The following is a 15,027-nucleotide window of genomic DNA, read 5'->3' as shown; positions in this document are numbered from 1 at the left end:
AGAAGGGAGAGGGTTGACATGTCGTGGGGTTGTTAACCAATGTCATAAAACATTATGTGTACTGACTGTTTAATGAGAAACTATTTGTTCTGTTAACCTTCACCTAAAGTACAATTAAAAAAAAAAAAAGAATATAAACCCAGGTTTCTGAAGGCCAGTTGCCAGAGAGGGCAGCACTGGAAAGAAATCTGATCAAAAGGGAGCTTCCATATAATGGGTGCATTTACAGGTGACTCAGGATTTTTTCAGGATGTAAAATAGAAAATTGAAGTATAGCCAAAATCATTTTGACCGTTAGTAATATTAGGGACAATAAGTAGTGTTTGTAGATCATGGAAAGCAGGAAAAACACTGTAGTATATTATTACTCCTCATAATAATAATAACTACCATTTTACTGAGCACCTACTAGATGCCAAGCATTAGCTGGATACTTAACATAAATTTTATCTAATTTTCACAACAACTGTATAAGGACAATCAATATTATGCTTATTTTCCAAATGAGGCTACTGAGATTCATAAGCTGACCAAATACACAGCCAGTGGCATAGTGGTTAAGAGCTCAGCTGCTAACCAGGTCAGCAGTTCAAATCCACCAGCTGCTCCTTGGAAACCCTATGTGGCAGTTCTACTCTGTCATATAGGGTCCCTATGAGTCAGAACCAACTTGACAGTACGTAAAAACAACAACAAAGTAGCAGAACTGGGCTTTGCAACCAGAGGATTTAGCTCTTTCTACTATGCCATGAGAGCCCTGGTGGTGCAGTGGTTAAGAGTTTGGCTGCTAACTGAAAGGTCAGCAGTTTGAATCTACCAGCCTCTCCTGGGAAACCCTATGGGCAATTCTACTCTGTCCTATAGGGTCGCTATGAGTCAGAATCAACTCAACAGCAACGGTTTTGACTTTCGTTTTGATTACGCCAGGGGGCCTCCCAAAAGAAGGGAACTAGCACTTAATAAACACCTACCACAGGCCAGGCACCTTACAAATACTATTTTACTGGGCCTGACAATAACACTATGAGATAACTACTATTATCATCCCCATTTTACAGATGAGGAAACTGAGGTTCGTGAAAGTTAAGTAATTTTCCTAAGGCCTGAAACTGGTAAATAGCAAAGTCAAGACCTAAACCAAGGGTTGTAATGGGTTGATCCCCAGGACAATCTTGGCTGATACTATAAATTAGGAATGGTGATGAAAATGTTAGGAAAGGGTCATGGAGAATGGCCAGGGTGAATATAAAAACAAGGAAAATTATTCCTGCCTTTTAAGTTACGAGGATCTGAGACAGCACAAAGAAAATAGGAATGGATTCCTTCATCCATTCTTTCAACAAACACTTGAGCACTTGCTATGTGCTACACAGTATACTATAGGGTTCCTATGAGTTGGAATCAACTCGATGGCAACGGTTGTTTTTCTTTGTTTTAGAAAGTATACTAACCAGTAGTCTTAGGATTGAAAGGTTTGTCCTCAAGGACTCTTAGTTTAATATGGGAAAGTGACAAGTAAACTGACAAATACAGTGTAATAAGTTGAAAGATAGAGGTAAGCTGAGGGGCCCAGGGCAGCACACGGGAAAGACAACTGACAAAGATCTGGGAAAGTGGGTGGGAAGGCATGCCAGGGAGAGCTGCCTGGAGAAGACGACATCTCAGCAGAGTTTGATATGAGTCAGGTGAAGGAAGGCCACTGTGGTAAAGGGAACTGTGGGTATGAGAGGATGTGGCCCACTGAGGAGGCTGCAGGTGGTTTAGGGCAGCCAGAGTAGCAGTTATCACCTCTAGCTAAGCCTCAGAATCAGCCATGGAGCACAGATAGCACGGCTGACTGACTGAGAATCTCATTGGGTGGGGCCCCAATAAAACCAGGGTGATTCTGATGTCAGCCAGGGCTGCCGGTTGTCCTTTCAGTTTCTTTATAATGGCCTTTGATGCACAAACATTTTTAATTTTGATGAAGTCCAATATATATCGATTTTTTTGTTATTGCTCATGCTTTTGGTATCATATCTAAGACATATATTTTCTTCTAATAGGTTTTATAGTTTTAGCTCTTAGATTTCGATTCTGACCTATTTTGAGTTAATTTTTGTTTATGGTGAGAATGGAGTGCAACTTCATTCCTTTGCATGTGAATATTCAATTGTCCCAGCACCATCTGAAAAGACTGTTTTCTCCCCCTTTGAATTTTTTGTCAAAAATCAAATGACTGTAAATTAAGACTTTATTTTGGATTCTCAATTTGATCCCATTGATGTATATGCCTATGCTTATGTCACAGTTTGATTACTGTACCTTTGTAATAAGTTTTGAAATTGAGAAGTGTGAGTTCTCCAACTTTATTTTTTATCAAGAATGTTTTAACTATTCTTAGTTCCTTTCATTTCCATATGAATTTTAGGATCTGCTCGTGAATTCTATAAAGACATCAACTGAGATTTTGATAGGGATTGAGTTGAATCTGTAGACCACTTTGGAGAGTATCACCATCTTTTAAGTATTCCAGTCTGTGAACATGGGATGTCCTTCCATTTATTTATATCTTTTTTACATTTCTTTCAACATCGTTTTCTAGTTTCCATGTACAAATCTTTTATTTCTTTTGTTAAATTTATTCCTAAATATTTCATTCTTTTTGATGCTATGATAAATGAAATTGTTTCTTAATTTCACTTTCAGATTGTTCATTGCCAGTGTATAGAAATACAGCTGATTTTTGTACATTGATCTATCCTGCAACCTTGATGAAGTACTTTATTAATTCTAATAGTTTTTACTGTATTCCTTAGGATTTTATACACAGGATCATTTTTTTTTGCAAATACAGATAACTTTTCCTTTCCAATCTGGATGCCATTTTTTGTTTGTTTGTTTGTTTGTTTTTGCTCTTTCCTAATTGTCCTGTCTAGAACCTCTAGTACAATAATGAATAGAATCAGTGAGAGCAGACAGCCTTGTCCTATCACTGATCTTACTGGAAAAGCATGAGTCTTTCATCATTAAATATGTTAGTTGTGGGCTTCTCATAGATGCCCTTTACCATGTTGAAGAAATGCCCTTCTATTCCTTAGTTTAAGTGTTTTTATCATGAAGCAGTGTTGCATTTTGTCAAATGCTTTTTTTGCATATATTGAAGTGATCCAGTGGTTTTTGCTCTTTATTCTGTTTATATGGATTTGACTGATTTTTTAAATTGAATTTCTGATGTTAAACCAATCTTACACTCTTGGGATAAACCTTACTCGGTCATGATGTATAATTCTTTTTATATGTTACTGGATTTTGTTTGCTAGTATTTTCCTGAAGATAAGAGATATTGGCCTACAGTTTTCTTTTCTTTTTATGTCTTTGCCTGTTTTTGGTATCAGTATAATGCTGTCCTCATAGAATGAGTTGGGAAGTGTTCCCTCCCTCTTTTATTTTTTGGAAGGGTTTGTGAAGAATGGTGTTACTTCTTTACATTTTTGGTAGAATTCACCAGGGAAGTCCTATGGGTCTAGACTTTTCTTTGTGGGTAGTTTTTTGATTACTAACTTAATCTCTTTACTTGTTATAGGTCTATTCAGATTTTCTGTTTTTTCTTGAGTCAGTTTCAGTAGTTTGTGTCTTTCTAGAAATTTGTTCATTTCATCAAGGCATACCATTGTTCCTAGTAGTAATGTCTTCTCCTTCATACCTGATTTGAGTTTTCTCTTTCTCTCTAGCTTGTCAATTTCATTTGATGTTCTCAAAGAACCAACTTTGGGTTTGTTGATTTTTCTCTATTGTTTTTCTAGTCTCTATTTCATCAATTTCCACTCTAATATTTATTATTTCCTTGTTTTTCTTTGCTTTAGGTTCAGTTTGCTCTTCTTTTTCTAGTGTGTTAAGGTGAAAGGTTACCTCGCTTCCTTCTGAGCCCTCACTGGTAGCATCCTTAAAGTCCAGACTTTTGGTAACAATTTGTTCAAGGTGACTTAGGCTTTCATGATCATGCTCCTCAATATTCTTACAGCTTCTGCCTATTGCCTCTTTCCAAAGCCACTTCCACATCTTTAGGTATTTAATACAACAGGACTATACTCTGGGTACCAAAATCTCTATTAGTTTCCTGTGCTGCATAATAAATTACCACAAATATAGTTGTTTAAACCAACAGACATCTATTATCTCACAGTTTCTATAGGTCAGGGGTCTGGTCACATTATTAGCTGGGCCCTCTGCTCAGGGTCTCACAAGGCTATTATCAGGGTTGGAGCTTGAAGTCCTTTTCCATGCTTACATGGTTGCTGGCAGAATTAAGTTTCTTGCAACTCCAGGACTGAGGCCCTCAACTCCTATAGGTCACGTGGAGTTCTTTGTCATATGGCTCTGTCACAAATCCTCTCACAACACAGCAGCTTACTTTTTCAAGGCTAGGAGGAGAATCTCTCTCTCCAGTCTCCTGAGATAGAATCTTATATATACATACAATCATAGGTGTGACATTCCATCATCTTTGCCATATAAGGAAAATTAATGAAGGGAGTAACATCCTATTACCTTTGACATATTCTAATTGTCAAAAGCAAGTCATACTCAAGGGGAGGGAGTTATAAGAGTGTGACTCATTAGGGACCACCACAGAACATGTGTGCCAGAACATCTTATATCTGCCTAATGATCTCCATCTCCATTATCACTACTCCAATTCAAGCTACTACCATCACATATTTAGACTATGGCCAAAGCCTCTTCACTGGCCTCCTCACATTTACGCTAGAGTTGAACTAACAAAAAAAATGCATATCTGATTATGTCATGTCCCTGGTAAAAACTTTTAAATGATTCCTCATTGCTCTTATGATTAAGTTCAATGTCTTTAAAATGGCCTACTTCTGGCAACTGCCTACATCTCTAATTGCATTTCCAGCCATCCCCTTATTTGCTATGCTTCAGCCTTCTTCCTGTACCTTGACTTTGTCAACTCACTTTCTCTCTAGGACCTCATCACATGATAACCCCACTACTAAAACCATGTTTTCTCTACCTAACTCTTCACTTTTCCAGCCCCAATTAATATATCACTTGCTTGGGAATCTTTTCTTGATATCCACCAGACTAATTAGATCCCCCTCATATGTTTTTATGATACTCTGTATTCTTGCTCCATAGCACTTGCCATTGTTACAATTAATTAAATTTGTGATTTACTGTTTACAATGTGTATTTTGATATTGTTCAGTGGTGTACACTACCAATGTCAGTAAGATCAAGTTGATTGATAGTATTAAGTCTTCTACATCCTTTCTTGGAGCCCTGGTGGCACAATCATTAAGCATTCAGCTGCTAAACAAAAGGTTGGCAGTTCAAATCCACCAGCTGCTCATTGGAAACCCTATGAGACAGTTCTGCTCTGTCCTATAGGGTTGCTATGAGTTGGAATCAACTCGATGGCAACGGGTTTGGTTTTTTTTTTCTTTTTTCTTTTTTTTGGTTTTATGTCCTTTCTAATTTTTTCTCTAGTTTTCTATCCATTACTGAAAATGAGGTATTGAAGTCTTCAACTATGATTATTTCTACTTCAATTTTGTGTTTCTTTCATGTATATTGGGGCTCTGTTGTTAGGTGTATATATAATTGTTATATCTTCATGATAAATTGATCCTTTTATCATTATAAAACGTCCCTCTTTATCCACAGAAATGCTGTTTGTCTTAAAGTCTATTTTGTCTGATATTAATATAGCCATTCTAGCCTTCTTATGATTATTATTTACATGGTATATCTTTTCCTATGCTTTTGGTCTCAATCTATTTGTGTCTTTGAATCTTAAGTGTGTATTTTGTAGGTAACATACAGCTGAATCATTTTTAAAATCCAGTCTGATAATCTCTGCCTTTTAAGTAGTGTTTAATCCAATCAGTTAATATAATTATTGATATGATTCAATTTATGTCTACCATTTTTGTTATTTGTTCTTTATATATCTCATATTCTTTTTCTTACTCTATTCCTCCTTTGTTGACTTCTTTTGTGTTTCAGTTTTTCAGAAGTAGATCACCAAGCCTTTCATCCAAGGTTCTTCTGGGTAGACTCAAAATCCACCTTTTGGGTTAGCAGCTGAGTGCATTACCGATTTCCACCACCCAGGGATCCTCATTGATTGAAGACAAAGGAAATTAGATGACCAGAATTCAACCCTAAGGTTCTGGGGAATTCTAGTATTTCTTGGCACAAGCCTACTTACCTCTGCCAGTGTACACCCTGGGAACTCTGATTGCATTTGCTACTGTTTAGCTTTGTGAATCTGAGTTTTCAGCACTGGTTCTGACTTTTAAAAAAGTCAAAGTCATGTACATTAACATGTCAAAGTCATTCCATAATTTAGATGTCTTATTCAAAACAAACAGCAGCAGTCTCCTTGTTAATATTTATTTGATCAAAAGGAAAGTTAAATTTTTTACATAGCTTCACACTTCGGATTTTCCTTTTTCACCCAGAATTAGAGATAGATTTTTAGCTTGAAATTCATTCTTTGTGAAGATTGCTTGTATAGTTGAAGAACAAAAGAAAATTAATTTCCAGTACAATAAAATACGTGGCAAGCAAAAGTTTACATAAAGGTCTTTATGTTCATCTTTCTGTGTAAGAGGTCCGTAGTTTTCATCATATTCTCAAAGGGGTCTAATACTTCAAAAAGATTAAGAACCACTGCTCTAGAATCTATGGCTAAATCAGACATGTTAGCTTGACCCAGTTTCCTGCAAGAGGAATGGAAAATACAAAGCAGGTGGAATACTGGTAAGTAAAAGAATAATTTTTTTAATAAGGATTAGCACAAAGCTGGTTCCTGTGAGGCAGAGGTTAAAGATGTCTGAAACATCCAACTTTTCCAAACTGCTGTACCACTCCATCATCTCTGTTATGGAGTGAATTGTGTCCCCCTAAAATGTGTGTCAACTTGGCTAGGTCATGATTCCCAGTATTGTGTGATTGTCCACCATTTTGTCATCTGGTGTGATTTTTCTAAGTGTTGTAAATCCTATAATGTTAATGAAGCAGGATCAGAGGCAGTTATGCTAAAGAGGCAACATTCAATCTACAAGATTAGGTTGTTATCTTGAGTCAGTATCTTTTGAGATATAAAATGGAGAAGTGAGTAGAGGGGAATGGATCCTTATACCTCCAAGAAAGTGCCGGGAGCAGAGTGTGTCCTTCGGACCCGGGGTTCCTGCGCTGAGAAGCTCCTAGACCAGGGGAAGATTGATGACAAGGACCTTCCCCCAGCACCAAGAGAGAAAGCCTTCACCTAGAGCTGGCACCCTGAATTTGGACTTTTAGACTCCTGAACTGTGAGATAATAAATTTCTGTTTGTTAAAGCCATCACTTATGGTATTTCTGTTACTGCAGCACTAGATAACTAAGAATTTGGTACCAGAAGTGGGGTTCTGCCCTAACAGATACCTACAATGCAGAAGCAGTTTTGAAACTGTGAATGGATAGAGGCTGGAAGAGTTTTAAAATGCCTAATAGTAAAAGCCTAGATTGCCCTGAAGAGACTGTTGGTGGAATTATGGACATCAAAGACAATTTTGGTGAGGACTCAGAAGGAAGTGAGGAGAGCTGTTAACACTGGAGATCGCACAGGTGGTGAGTAGCAGCAGTAGAACTAGGAGACCAGCATGAGATAGCGCTAGAGCTGACCCACAGAGCCAGAGAGATGAGTGCCTTTGTGCAGGAGGCTTCCTGGTGGATTGAGTTACCTCCAGGCACTTATTGGTGAAGCTAGGCTTGCTGACCCATGGAACAAGAGAGCTGAGTACCTTCTGGCCAAAGTTTACTGGCAGAATGGGGTGCCTCTATGCACTTATTAGAGGAGCTACAGAACTTTGGAACACTTGCCCCAGCAGGGCAGACATGGACAGAGAGGCCTGAGGGGTCGAGAGGCCAAGGAACCAGGAAGCAGAAGCTGAAGATACAAGGAACACAGCAAGCAGAGTTGCCTCAGTCTCAAAGGGTAAGGCCTCCACCTCAGGGGTCTCAGAGAATGGAGCCATGGCCTCTGGGGCTTCAAAGAGTGGGGCCTAGGTTTCAAAGAGTCAGACCTTCACCAACTCAGTTCTGGAATGTGGGGCTGCCATTCACGAGTAGCAGTGGGGTGGGACTGGATCCACTGCTCAAAGCTGAGAGGGTGGAGCTGCCATGCCCAAGGGGCAGAAGTATAGGGACTGCAGGGGCTGAGGGGATAGGTTCACCACTCAGATGGACTAGGAGAATGGGGCCATCCAAATGTGAAGGAGCAGATTTGCCGTTCCAGTGGGCCTGGAAGGGGGAGCTGAAGCCCAGGGTCGAGGAGCCTCCTCCCAAAATCCGGAGAGTGTGGCCATCACTCAGTCTGGAGGGCAGGGCCATTGCCTAAATGGTTTCAGAGAACAGAGGATTATTTTCAAGCCTTGAGAGCTAATGTAATGTGTTCTGCTGACTTGCTTGACACCTGTTATCCCTTCTTTCTCTCCAATTTCTCCCATTTGTAATGAAAATGTCTACTCTGTGTCTGTTCCACCATTGTACACTGGAATTAGATAACTTGTATTCTAGATTTCACAGATGAAGAGGAATTTTGCAGAAGATGAGACTTTAGACTTGGAGTTGATTTAAGACTTTTGTGATGATATGATGGGATGAATGTGTTTTACATGTGGCAAGGACATGAATTTTGGGGGGCCAAAGGGTGAAATGTTATGGATGGAACTGTGTCCCTCTAAAATGTGTGTCAGCTTGGCTAGGTCATGAGTCCCAGTATTGTGTGATTGTCCACCATTTTATCATCTGATGTGATTTTCCTAAGCGTTGTAAATTCTATCTCTATGACATCAATGAGGCAGGATTAGAGAGAGTTATGTTAATGAGGCAGGACTCAATCTACAAAATTAGGTTGTATCTTAAGTCAATCTCTTTTGAGATATAAAAGAGAGAAGTGAGAAGAGTGATAAGGGCATCTCATACTACCAAGAAAGCAGCGCTAGCAGCAAAGCACACCCTTTGGACCCAGGGTTCCTGCACAGAGAAGCTCCTAGACCAGGGGAAGACTGATGACAAAGACCTTCCTCCAGAACTGAAAGAGAAAGCCTTCCCCTAGAGCTGGCACCCTGAATTTGGACTTTTAGCCTCCTAAACCATGAGAGAATAAATTTCGCTTTGTTAAATCCATCCACTTGTGATATTTTTGCTATAGCAGCACTAGATAACTAAGACAATGTGTAATATCAATTACTCCCCCTCCCCTAGGTACTCTCCCTCTGGACTTTGGGTTTGGTAATTTGCTGCAACATCTCACAGAACTCATGAACCATACTTACAGTTAAGTAGTTTATTAGGGAAGTAAGAGAGTACAACTTACGATCAGGAACAACTCAGAAGTAACATGAACAACTCCTTTTTAGTTGTAGGAGGGACCAGTTACAACAACTTATCCTTCACTTCAGAAGTAACTGTCAACATGCCCCACATCACTAGACTCCTAATTTTACTAAGATGGAAAGCACCTGAATTCTTGTGGGATTAATTTCCCACCCTCTAGCACGCAAATATTTTACCAATAAGTCCAGAGTCACTGACACTTCTCCCTCACCAGGTCCAATCAGGATAATGTCATCAGTGGAATGGACCAGTACGACATCTTGTGGAAGGGAAAGACAATCAAGGACCTGGCTGACTAAATTTATGACATATGGCTGGAGAGTTGATATACCCCTGAAGTAGAGCAGTGAAGGTGTATTGCTGGCTTTGCCAGCTGAAGGCAAACTGCTTCTGCTGTTCCTTGGAAACCGGAATCAAGGAAAAGGTATTAGCCAGATCAATAGCTGCATACCAGGTACTCAAGCAATGAAACCACATCTGGAACAGCGGCTGCAGTTGGAGTCACCACCTGGTTAAATTTTCGATAATCCACTGTCATTCTCCAAGATCCATCTGTTTTTTGCACAGGCCAGATAGGCAAGTTGAATGGGAATGTGGTGGGAATCACCACCCTTGCATCCTTCAAGTCCTTGATGGTGGCAGTAATCTCTGTAATCCCTCCAGGAATGTGGTATTGCTTTGGGTTTACTATTTTCCTATGAAGGGGCTGTCCTCATGGCTTCCATTTGGCTTTTCCTACCATAATACCTTTACTCCACCTGTCATGGACCCGATATGGGGGTTCTGCCAGTTGCTGAGTATATTTACTCCAATTATGCACTCTGAAACTAGGGAAATCACTACAGGATAGGTTCAGGGACCCACTGTACTGACTTTGAGACAAGCCTGAGCTAAGATTCCTTTAATATCCTGACGTCCATATGCCACCACTCTGACTGGCGGGTTACAGTGACGTTTTAGGTTTCCGGGAATTAGTGTCAGTTCAGAGCCAGTATCCAGTAATCCCTGAAAAGTCTGATTATATTCTTTTCCCCAATGAACAGTCACTCTAGTAAAAGATCCCTTTGGGGAAGGCTGGGAGAAAGATTAACAGTATAAATTTTTGGCAGCACAGTGAGGTCCTTCCTTAAGGTGACTCAGCCTTCCCTTCATTCAAGGGGTTGTGGGTCTGTAAACTGCCTGAAGTATGGGAACTGACTGAGGGGCCATGACTCTCTCTATTCTGGCCATTCGAGTTAGACTGCGCTTCACTTGACATAGGATTCTTCCTCACATATAGATCAAATAAATATTTAGTAGATTTCTCATCTATTTCACTCCTAGGACACTATGAATAAGTAGCCAATGCCATAAGTCCACATGAGTCAGACTATTCTAATTACTGCTTTAACTCCACTGTCCAATACAGTAACCATACCCACCTTGTCATTGTCAGTTGAGTACCACCACTTGGTCCCTACCACCACGAACTCCAGTCAGCCCTGTTGTAGTTAGGTGTTTGTTGTGAACTGAATTGTGTCCCCTCAAAATGTGTGTCAACTTGGCTAGTCCATAATCCCAGTATTGTGTGACTGTCCACCTTTTGTCATCTAATGTGATTTTCCTATGTGTTGTAAATCCTACCTCTAGATGTTAATGACGTGGGATTAGCAGAAGTTATGACTTAATGAGGCAGAACTCAATCTACAAGATTAGATTGCATCTTAAGTCAATCTCTTTTGAGATATAAATGAGAGAAGTGAGCATAGAGATGGGGTGGGAGGGACATCATACTACCAAGAAAGAAGCACCAGGAGAACAGCACGTCCTTTGGACCCAGGGTCCCTGCACTGAGAAGGTACTCAACCAGGTAAGATTGATGACAAGGACCTTCCCCTAGAGCCAAAAGAGAGAGAAGGCCCTCCCCTGGAGCCAGTACCCTGAATTCGGACTTCTAGCCTCCTAGACTGTAAGAGAATAAATTTCTCTTTGTTAAAGCCAACCACTTGTGGCATTTCTCTTATAGCAAAACTAGATGACTAAGACTGGGGAAGATGGATGACATGAACCTTCCCCCTGAGCTGATAGAGAGAGAAAGCCCTCCCCTGGAGTTGGGATGCTGAATTCGGACTTCTAGCCTCCTAGACTGTGAGTGAATAAACTTCTGTTTGTTAAAGCCATCCACTTGTGGTATTTCTGTTATAGTAGCACTAGATGACTAAGACAGATTTTAGTACCAGTAGTGGAGTTCTGCTCTAACAGATACCTACAGTGTGGAAGCAGTTTTGAAACTGAGTGGATAGAGGCTGGAAGAGTTTTAAAGTGCCAAATAGTGAAAGCCTAGACTGCTTTGAAGAGACTGTTGGTGGAATTATGGACATCAAAGACAATTTTGGTAAGGACTCCGAAGGAAGTGAGGAGAGCTGTGACACTGGAGATGGCACAGATGGACAAAAGCAGCAACAGAGAAACAGCAGCAGCAGAGAAATGGCAGCAGCAGAACCAGGAGACCAGCACAAGGCCGCACTGGAGGCAACGCACAGAGCAAGAGAGCTGAGTGCCTTGGCACAGAAGACATCCTGGCCGAGTAGGGTGCCTCTGGGCACTTATTGGTGGAGCTAGGCTTGCCGACCTACTAAGCAAGAAAGATGAGTGCCTTCCGGCCACAGTTTACTGGCAGAGTGGGATGCCTCTCTGCACTTATCAGTGGAGCTACAGAGCTTTAGAACACTTGCCACAGCAGGGTAGATGCGGCCAGAGAGGCCTGAGGGGCCGAGAGACCAAGGAACCAGGAAACAGAAGCTGAAGAGACAAGGAACACAGAATGCAGAGTTGCCTCAGTTTCAAAGGGTATGGCCATGACCTCTGAGGTCTCAAAGGGTGGAGTAGCCACTTAGATGAACTAGGAGAATGGGGCCACCCAAAACCAAGGGAGCAAAGTTGCCATCCCAGTGGGCCTGGAAGGCAAAGCTGAAGCCCAGGGCTGGGGGCCTCCACTCAGAATCTGGAGAGTGTGACCAACACCCAGAGTCTGGAGGGGAGGGTCATTATCTAAATGGTTCTCAGAGAACAGAGGATTATTTTCAAGCCTTGAAGGCTAATGTAATGTGTTCTGCTGACTTGCTTGGTGCCTGTGATGCCTTCTTTCTCTCCAATTTCTCCCATTTGTAATGGAACTGTCTAGCTTGTGCCTGTTCCACCAGCGTACTTTGGAAGCAGATAACTTGCATTCTAGAGTTCACAGATGAAGAGGAATTTTTGGATTTTGGACTTGGAGTTGATTCAAGCCTTTTGCTATGAAATTATGGTGTGAATGTGTTATGCATGTGGCAAGGACATGAATTTTGGGGGACCAAAAGATGGAATGTTATGGATTGAATTATGTCCCCCCAAAATGTGTGTCAACTTGGCTAGTCCCCGATTCCCAGTATTGTGTAACTGTCCACCATTTTGTCATCTGATGTGATTTTCCTATGTGTTGCAAATCTTACCTCTATGATGTTAATGAAGTGGGATAAGAGACAGTTATGTTAATGAGGAAGGACTCAATCTACAAGATTAGATTGTGTCTTAAGTCAATCTCTTTTGAGAGATAAATGAGAGAAGTGAGCAGAGAGGGTTGCGGGAGGGACAGGACCTCATACTACCAAGGAAGAAGCACCAGAATAGTGCATCCTTTGGACCTGGGGTCCCCACACTGAGAACCTCCTTGACTGGGAAGACTGATGACAAGGACCTTCCCCCAGAGCTGACAGAGAGAAAAAATCCCTCCCCAGGAGCTGGCATCCTGAATTTGGACTTCTAGCCTCCTAGACTGAGAGAATAAATTTGTCTTTGTTAAAGCCATCCATTTGTGGTATTTCTGTTACAGCAGCACTAGATGACTAAGACAGTGTTTAAATTCAGGGCAGTTCCCGCTGTGAAATATGACTTACATAAAAAAGCAATCACAGCAGTCTTCAGGGATGCTAAGGCTCCCCTCACAAATTTGTTTTCTCACTGTTGTGCTAAAAGGTGTGTCCTCTGGGCACTCCATGTGTGGGTCTGTGGGTCTACCCGGATAAATCCATTCTAACATGCCAATTTCCCTAAGCCTCTGGATACCTTCTTCTACAGTATACCAAGGCAGGTCTGGTACTTCAACTTGATTTAGTATAGGCCACCATGTAATCCATGCTTCAGACAACCAACCAAATAAACTATTAGATCGTTTCCTAACCTCTTGATCTGAAACAGTGAATGAAGAATCTGTGCTTAGTGGGCCCACATCAATAAAATCAGACTGATCCAACTTTATGTTTCTTGCACCATTATCCTACACCCTTAATAGCCATTCCCACACACATTTCCCAGGTTTCTGTTTGTACATAAAAGAAAAATCAAGCATTTTGTTTTTGGAGTGTAACGTGCATCCTCCTGTGTCACAATTTGTAATTCATCTTTTGGGGCTCGCTGAGACTTAAGTCTAGTTATAGGTCTAGATGCAAAAATGGGTGGTGGGGGTGGGTCCTGGGAACATTCGACATTGTCTTGTAAGGTATCTGCCTCAGGCAATGCCCCAAGTATTGCCCCAGGCGATACCTCAGAAAAAGACTCTTCAGGCACAGCTCAGTTAATCTCTTCAGATTGGGGCTAAGGGGATAATGATTTTACTGGGAAGGGTGGCTTAGCAGACAAAGATTTAGTGATCTCTTCAGATGGGAGTAAGAGGGCTAGTTCTGTTGGCAGGAGTTATTCAATGATATTTGGGGCTCATTGTCCCCAGCTACCGGATTATCTGCCCATATAAACCCACCCCAAGTTTCAGGATCCCATTTCTTCTCAATCAATGCCCTCACTTTAACTTCAGACACCATTCAAGGTTAGAAATTCAACTGGCATTGTAATTCAGCCACTCTTACGATAAGACCTGCGTTTGGTTTTCTGCAATATCAGCTCTGTTACTACAAAAAATAAGGTTTTCTTTCAGGGCACAAGTGGCAACTTTGAGGTCTTTTATGTGGTACTTGAAACGTGACTCTGAAGCCCTGAGCTCATCTTTCTTTCACCACTTTGTCTAGAGAAAGTAGGCCCAACCAACCAGCTTCCCTATATTTCTCATTCTGAAAAAAATTGTAGAAAAGTATCAAATACGCAATCACCCAGAGCCTTGCTTATCACCAATACTTGATCTATTGGTGGTGATATTTTGTGTATTAATATTGCCACCTCATGCCATGGATTAGCAGCACCCTCTTTACTACTGGAGGCAGAGTCATCAGTGCCTTTATGACTAGTCAGACCTGAGAACCAATTTAGAGAACTCATCCTTATGATTCTGTTTCTCTAAAACCACTCTTGGTATCAAATGCCTTAGGCTGAGTTCTCTAGAGAAGCAAAACAAATGAAGCGTATAGAGAGAGACAGAGATTGATTTATCTCAAGGAAATGGCTCACATGGTTGTAGAGGCTGGGAAGTCCCAAGTCTGTGAGTTAGGCCTTAGGCCAGAGGCATCTCCTGACTCACACAGCTGCAGGGTTGACGAACCCAAGATCAGCAGGTCAGACAGAAGGCCACTGTTTCATGGGCTATGGAGGCTGACGAATCCAAGATTGGCAGGTAAGACAACAGGCTGCTTGCTCAAAGGATGTAGAGGCTTACAAATCTCTAGATCAGC

The 15,027-nt window shown here is 41.1% G+C and overlaps 1 protein-coding gene across 1 annotated transcript in view; it reads left to right on the top strand.

The window, feature by feature from the left end:
• The window catches only part of LOC105756507 (zinc finger protein 271-like), a 49,457-nt gene that overhangs the window by 22,088 nt on the left and 12,342 nt on the right, over positions 1–15,027 (top strand).

Source organism: Trichechus manatus, unplaced genomic scaffold (assembly GCF_000243295.1).
Source record: "Trichechus manatus latirostris isolate Lorelei unplaced genomic scaffold, TriManLat1.0 scaffold00078, whole genome shotgun sequence".
In the NCBI taxonomy this organism is placed as follows: Eukaryota; Metazoa; Chordata; class Mammalia; order Sirenia; family Trichechidae; genus Trichechus; species Trichechus manatus.
The sequence above is the reverse complement of the archived record's forward strand: the minus strand, read 5'-3'. Positions and strand labels throughout refer to the sequence as shown.